The 6,196-nt window shown below is 39.6% G+C and overlaps 1 pseudogene; it reads right to left on the reverse strand.

The window, feature by feature from the left end:
• Positions 1 to 1,927: 1,927 nt before the first annotated feature.
• On the reverse strand, positions 1,928 to 2,534 carry LOC141835685 (PLAT domain-containing protein 3-like; annotated as a pseudogene).
• Between the last annotated feature and the right edge of the window lie 3,662 nt (positions 2,535 to 6,196).

The following is a 6,196-nucleotide window of genomic DNA, read 5'->3' on the forward strand; positions in this document are numbered from 1 at the left end:
CATGAAGTCTTCTTCACCTTTTTAAAATTTGTACGAACCATTGCTGTGTAACACTTTCAAGAGATGACTTAATCTCCACCGACTAAGCTAATCTGATCGGCCACTAGGAACTTTAACTTCTGATGAAAAATAGATACTACTGTTTGGAATGTGAAGTGCCAGCCTTTCCAGAATGACATTGTAGGAGGAGAGAACATCTACCACTGTGAAGATGGTACTCAGAGTTCATTATAAGGGCTCTTGACCTAAAGAAAGAGGGAGGGGGCTGATTTGGTCTAACGGTTGTATTTCATGTCCGGTGAATCTAATAGAGTTGTTGACATGGATCTTAGTTCTTCTCGGTCGATTTGCATTTGATTAAAAGTTTTTTTTGAATAATACATTGATAGAGCTTCTTGTATCAATGAATACTCTGGCCATATCGTAATTTTCTATCACTACATGAATTACTCAGACATTATCGTGAGGAGTGGAGACTCCTTCCAAATCTTGTAGTTCAAAGTTAATAATGAGCACTTTCCCTTAGCCTCTCCTGGTGCTTATGTCATAATTTTCTAGTCTTCGTTCGTGAGCTTTCTTACTCAATTGGAGACTCCACGGTAGGACCACTTGAGATATGTTGATGATACCTCGTTAGGGGGTGTTGCTTAAGTGACTACTGTTCGGGGTTGGACGAACAATAATCACTTGGAAGAATGAATGAGTATGAATCTCCAGGCGTTTGCTGATTGGTTAAATGAAATAAAATAATTTTTTTTGACAATCATGATATAACCTCTCTTATTTTATTAGATTTGTTAAAAATGTCACCACAAAACATTAAGCCAAACTAAACAAGAAGCTTACAAGAGAAAGTAATGTTTCAGAATGATTTGAACGTGTCTTATTGATCACAATTTAAAAACTATATAGGCATTGTAAAATTAGTAAAGAACCCTTTGATCCACTAAAGTGACTTAAATTTATAAAATTCAGTGAAACAAAATTATTTTAGTTAATTTAATAGAGGATGTCTATTATAAAGCAAAAAATTGAAGATAAAAAATTAAGTGTAAGAAAATTTATATCCCCGGTAGAAAAATGTAGCTGTGATTTTATTGTTGCACCTATATCTGAGAGGGTTTTATTGGATGAATTTATTATTCTATATGTAAATGATTATTGAGTAAAAACAAAATCTTAAGTTGAAAGGAACAAGTAAAATTATCAAAAGAAAACAGTCCCCCAAAGCCCTAACCTTAAAAATTTATGAACCCATAGTTGAACCACGAGACTTAATCATAAATAAAAATTTGGACAAAAATAAAAAAAAAAGACTGAAGTAGACACTTCTTTTTTAGAATCGCCAAAAGTAACCCTCCAAATTTTGAGATGGTATGCCTCATATCATCCAGATTTTCTACCAAATTTATTTGTGCATTTTCGCATTTTCACATACATATCTAAAAACAATTATATAAAGCCGAAATAGAGATAGTGACTTAATTTTTTAATTGTTTTTTAATTTTATTCTACAGTATTTGTTTCATTCCTCATCAACTTGATCCGCCCAACAATTCAATTTTTTAATTAAATAAAACAAACAGAGAATATTTTAGAAAACCGAGCAAAAAATACAATTTTTAAAATTCTCATTTTTTTTTTCCTTTGCTCATAATTATTTCCATCCATTAGTTTTGTCATAATCTTTTTTTAATATATAATTATTAAACTAATCCTTGAAATCTAAATACTTATTTTATTTTTAAAAACTATCCTTTCAATTTCTCATTTAATAGTAAAATAAAAATCCAAAAGTAATATTGTGTATATTCAATTATTCACTGCCTTTCTCTGTTTTTTTTTTTTGTATAGATCAGGATCGATCTTTATTTTACAGCATTAAAGCAGGGAGAAAAGAGGCCATGCACGATTCCCACTTGATTAATCAGGCGGAGTCAACCGGCGTTGAGGAGGAGGACGAGAAGTAGAAGAATGCATGAGCATCGGCGGCGCCATCTCCGACGACTAGGCGGCGTTGATCGGCCGGCAGGCGAGGAGCTGATCCCGGAGTCGGTCGCAGCCATCGACGGTGGCGTAGAGGGTGTAGGGCGGGGCGTCGGTGGCGAGCCACTGGCGGACGTAGAACAGGGTCTGGAAGCAGGGGAGGTGGGGCCCCGTGGCGGTCACCTCGACGTAGTCGCAGTACCAGCCTGTGGTGGGCGGCCGGCGCCGTCGGAGGTGAGGTTGACGCGGCAGATCGGGGAGGCGGTGAAGGCGGCAGGGCCCAAGGCCGCTCAAGGCGTCGAGGGCGCCGGCCTTGAAGTAGTCGTGGTCACGCCCATGAGGCCGCCCCACTTGCGCAGGTCCTGCAAGGCGAACGCCTGCCCTGCCTCGTCGCCCAGCGTGAGTCCGATGGTGGCGTCGGTGCCGGCCTTGATCACGTTGCCAGTGCGGACGTAGAGAGTGTCACTGGTCGTCGTCGTCTGCGGAGGTGAGGAAGAAGGGAGGAGGAGGAGGGTGGAGAGGAGGAAGACGAGGCGAGACGGAGCCATCTGTGGATCTGGAGCTCGTTGAATCACCGATCACCGTGGCCTGGCCTTTATAATCTTTCTCGCCGCTTGATGTGTGCCACCTCAGTAGCAGAGAAATATGGACGAACGATATTTATTTATTTATTTATTATTATTATTATTATTATTATGGGTGGCTACGAGAGCCTATGAGTGTGCAACATATTATTTAAGCCTTATTTGGGTTGTATTATGCTAAATCTAACTAAGTAAAGAGTTGAGTTGGGCCAACCTAGGAATAGGGTATGCCATGTTGGAATGTTAGATGGAATGGACACTACAAAAATACATGTTATTAGCAACTAAATTTTACGACGAAATTTAAATGAAATTTACAACGAATCAATCATTCATCGTAAATTTATAACGATATTTGCGACGAATATATTTTAGTTGCACAAGTTGCAATGGAAAAATTTTCGTTACCAAAATTATCGCAAAATTACAAGTTGTCCCAAAATCGTCGTCAAATTGACGACGAACATCAGATTCGTCACCAAATTGGCAATGAACACAGGATTCGTCACAAACGTTTGGCGACGAATCGGAAGTTTGTCGCTGAACTTCGACGACGAATCCATAATTCGTCACCGAATTGGCAACGAACAGAGCAATTCGTCGCAAATGTTTGGCGACGAATCGAAAGTTTGTCGTTGAACTTCAACGACGAATTCATAAAATCCGTCGTCAAATTGGCGACGAACAGAGGATTCATCGCTAATTTGGCGACGAACTTGGCGACAAATCTTTTGCTCGTCGCTAATTTGGCGACGAATTTGGCGACGACCCTTAAGTTATCATCCGCTGCCCGACTTTCCCTTTCTCTTCTCACAATTTCTCTTTCCCTTTCTTCCTCCACCTGAGCAACCCGATCAGGCAACTTTCCTTCTCTTCGATCTCTCCGGCGACTGCAACGGCGACGACGACGAGCTAGGCGGCAGTGCAAAGTGGTAAATCCCTTCTTTCCTTCTCTTTCACTCCCGGCGGTCGATTTGGGCGGCTGACCGTAGCTTAAGCTATTGGCCGACCGCCGGGCGGTGATTAGCGCGCCAGCAGGCCGCCTGTCGCGGGGTAGCCCGCTGGCTGGTTGGTCGAGTGATCACCCCAGCTAGGCTGGTTCCAGTTCAGTCCCATGTAACTTGGTCAATAGGTAATCAATCTGTTGACTAGGTTACGAGCTGATGCTAGGTCCAATTCGGACCCGACTTGAAATGCAACCAACAACTACCACCTGACACAATCAAATATCAGCCAACAATACTTGACCCCGTGAGCAGTGGTAGGCTAAGAGTACAAAGCTGATGCGGCCACTCCACGATCGGTCTCCTCTATTGTCTGGCCCAAAAAATTCATACCTTAACCTTATACTATGACCCGGATGGCACTAATGGTACAAGAGGTTAGTAGTTAGCTAGAAGAAGATATGAGCACATTCTCACTCTTTCATCTTTCTCTAGTTTTTCACTAGTAGTAATATAACTTAAGCAAAGGTGTTCTAGTGATCATTATTGGCATCCCTCTTGCCAAAACAATAATATTTTATTAAAATTTATTTTATATTTAATTATTAATATTTTTAAATTTATAATAGGACACTTGTGATCATCGTTCTATTAGTTGTCCCTTTTAGTGCCACACAATATGACCCTCTAACTCTGGTATTGTATCCTTTTATATGTGTGGATGTCTATGAGTAATCTCAACCTATTTCATATCCATATCCTTTTATATATAAATAACTCCATAGTCCAAGGTCCCTACCTTCAAGTTATAAATGCATTATTACTAACAAAATCAACACAATCTTACTCTAACCTTCAACCTTCCTTTATTCTCATTTCAAAGAAATGGTAGCAAGTGTACTTGGAGACATACCTAAGCCCATTCACATAGAAGATATGAAGTTGGGAGCATTTCTAGATAGCTTTGTTTAAGACCATTTTGATATCCTCTCTAAAAATGGTAAAGAGATTGACATTAGGCTATATATTGCTTAGGGCATGTTATCCTTTAAAGACGATCTAATGAGAGTTGACCCATTCTACAGACGGTGCCAAAATGATCCAATCTAAGATCAAGGGATGGGTCAACTCTCATCGAATCATCTTTGTTGACTTGTGTTGAGTCAGATGCTATTGGACTTGTCTATGTAATTATCAGGTCGGCCTTTGGTGGATCGAGTTTGCGCTTGACAAGTTGAGGTTGGACGAACAGAATCTCAGTGAATTAGCTTTTCCCTATCTGACTAAAAGAGACCAACAAGAGGTCAGATCAAGGCCAAAGTTACCTTGGTATGATCCCTCCGATGCTCAAGTTAGAGTTGGAGAAAAGAATTGAGAAAAGTAGGAGAATGGTGGTCTTGAAGTTAATTGTGCATACCTTGCATGCTGAAATAATTACCTTATATATGGATAAACAAGAAGAAAGGTGATTTGCTCATGTAGTGGTTGTGTTCATTCTTTATTAGGCGTCTTTATTTCAACTGGATGTATAATTTTGAGAAGCTATATAACTCCGACGTTTGTAACCGATGCCTCTTTCCTGTGTTTATAGTCGGACGCCTCTTTCCTGTGTTTGTAACCTACACATTTTTCAATCGTCGCCCATTACTATTGACAAGATAATCGTTGAACCTTTTGACTTGACGTCCTTTTCCACAACTAATGTGTCTCTTGTTTTAACCCACTCTAACTCAACCTTGTTAATCCATTGAGTAAAATCCTTCACTGACTCGACCTCAACCTTGTTGAACTCAACAGAGTTATTCTAAGTATCATTGAGCTCCCCATAAGTACTGCCGACTTCTTCCAAACTCAGCACGACCCAATCTGACCTTAACCAAGTGTAGTTGAACTCTAAAAGAGTGACTCAGATCTATCTTGACTAAGTCAAGGACATACCACCAGAGTTTATATTGATTGAGTCAACGACCTACTCCTAAGGCTCTTATTCGCCTCCACATCACCTCCTTATAAACAAGTATTGAGTGATATAATATTTTCAATGCAATCACAATCTTCCCTAAGGCACAATAAAATCTAATTAATATTTTTATATGTCATAGATTTAGAATAGAATTAATTTTTGATGTTTGAAATAGTAGCCACAATGCAATTAGACAATTAGAATGGGTCAATCTAGTCGAGCGAGCTAGACATGTAGATTAAATTGAGTTAGGTAGGTCGGACAAGTCAGCTAACATAGGCTAAACAAGTCGGCTAAGTTAAGCAAATCTATTAAGTTAGTCAAGTTGGGTAGGTCAAGCAAATAGTACGGAATAGTCAGGCATGTTAGATGGGTATGGGTCAGACATGGAAGCCAAGAGCGCTAGACAGGCTGAGTAAAACGACGTCTTTTTTTATTAACTAATTTTTCGTATATATATAATTTTGTTTTTTAAACATCTAACAGTGCAAAAATAAATTTTACCATACAACGATGTCATAAAGTTGATGAGAAAAATTTACACTCACCAAATACGCTTCTGTGTCAATTATAGGACCACGGATAACAACTAAAATGCAACTCCCTTTACACCCATTCTCGCCGTTAGATTGTTCGAAATTTAATCCCAGCCGCACAATGTCACAAGGTCGAGATGAAATCCCACCACATCCAACGGCAACGGAGACTAAATTATGAAA

This window comes from Curcuma longa, chromosome 10, assembly GCF_044706935.1.
Source record: "Curcuma longa cultivar G26 ecotype Majalengka, Jawa Barat chromosome 10, ITB_CL_G26_1.1, whole genome shotgun sequence".
Classification (NCBI taxonomy): Eukaryota; Viridiplantae; Streptophyta; class Magnoliopsida; order Zingiberales; family Zingiberaceae; genus Curcuma; species Curcuma longa.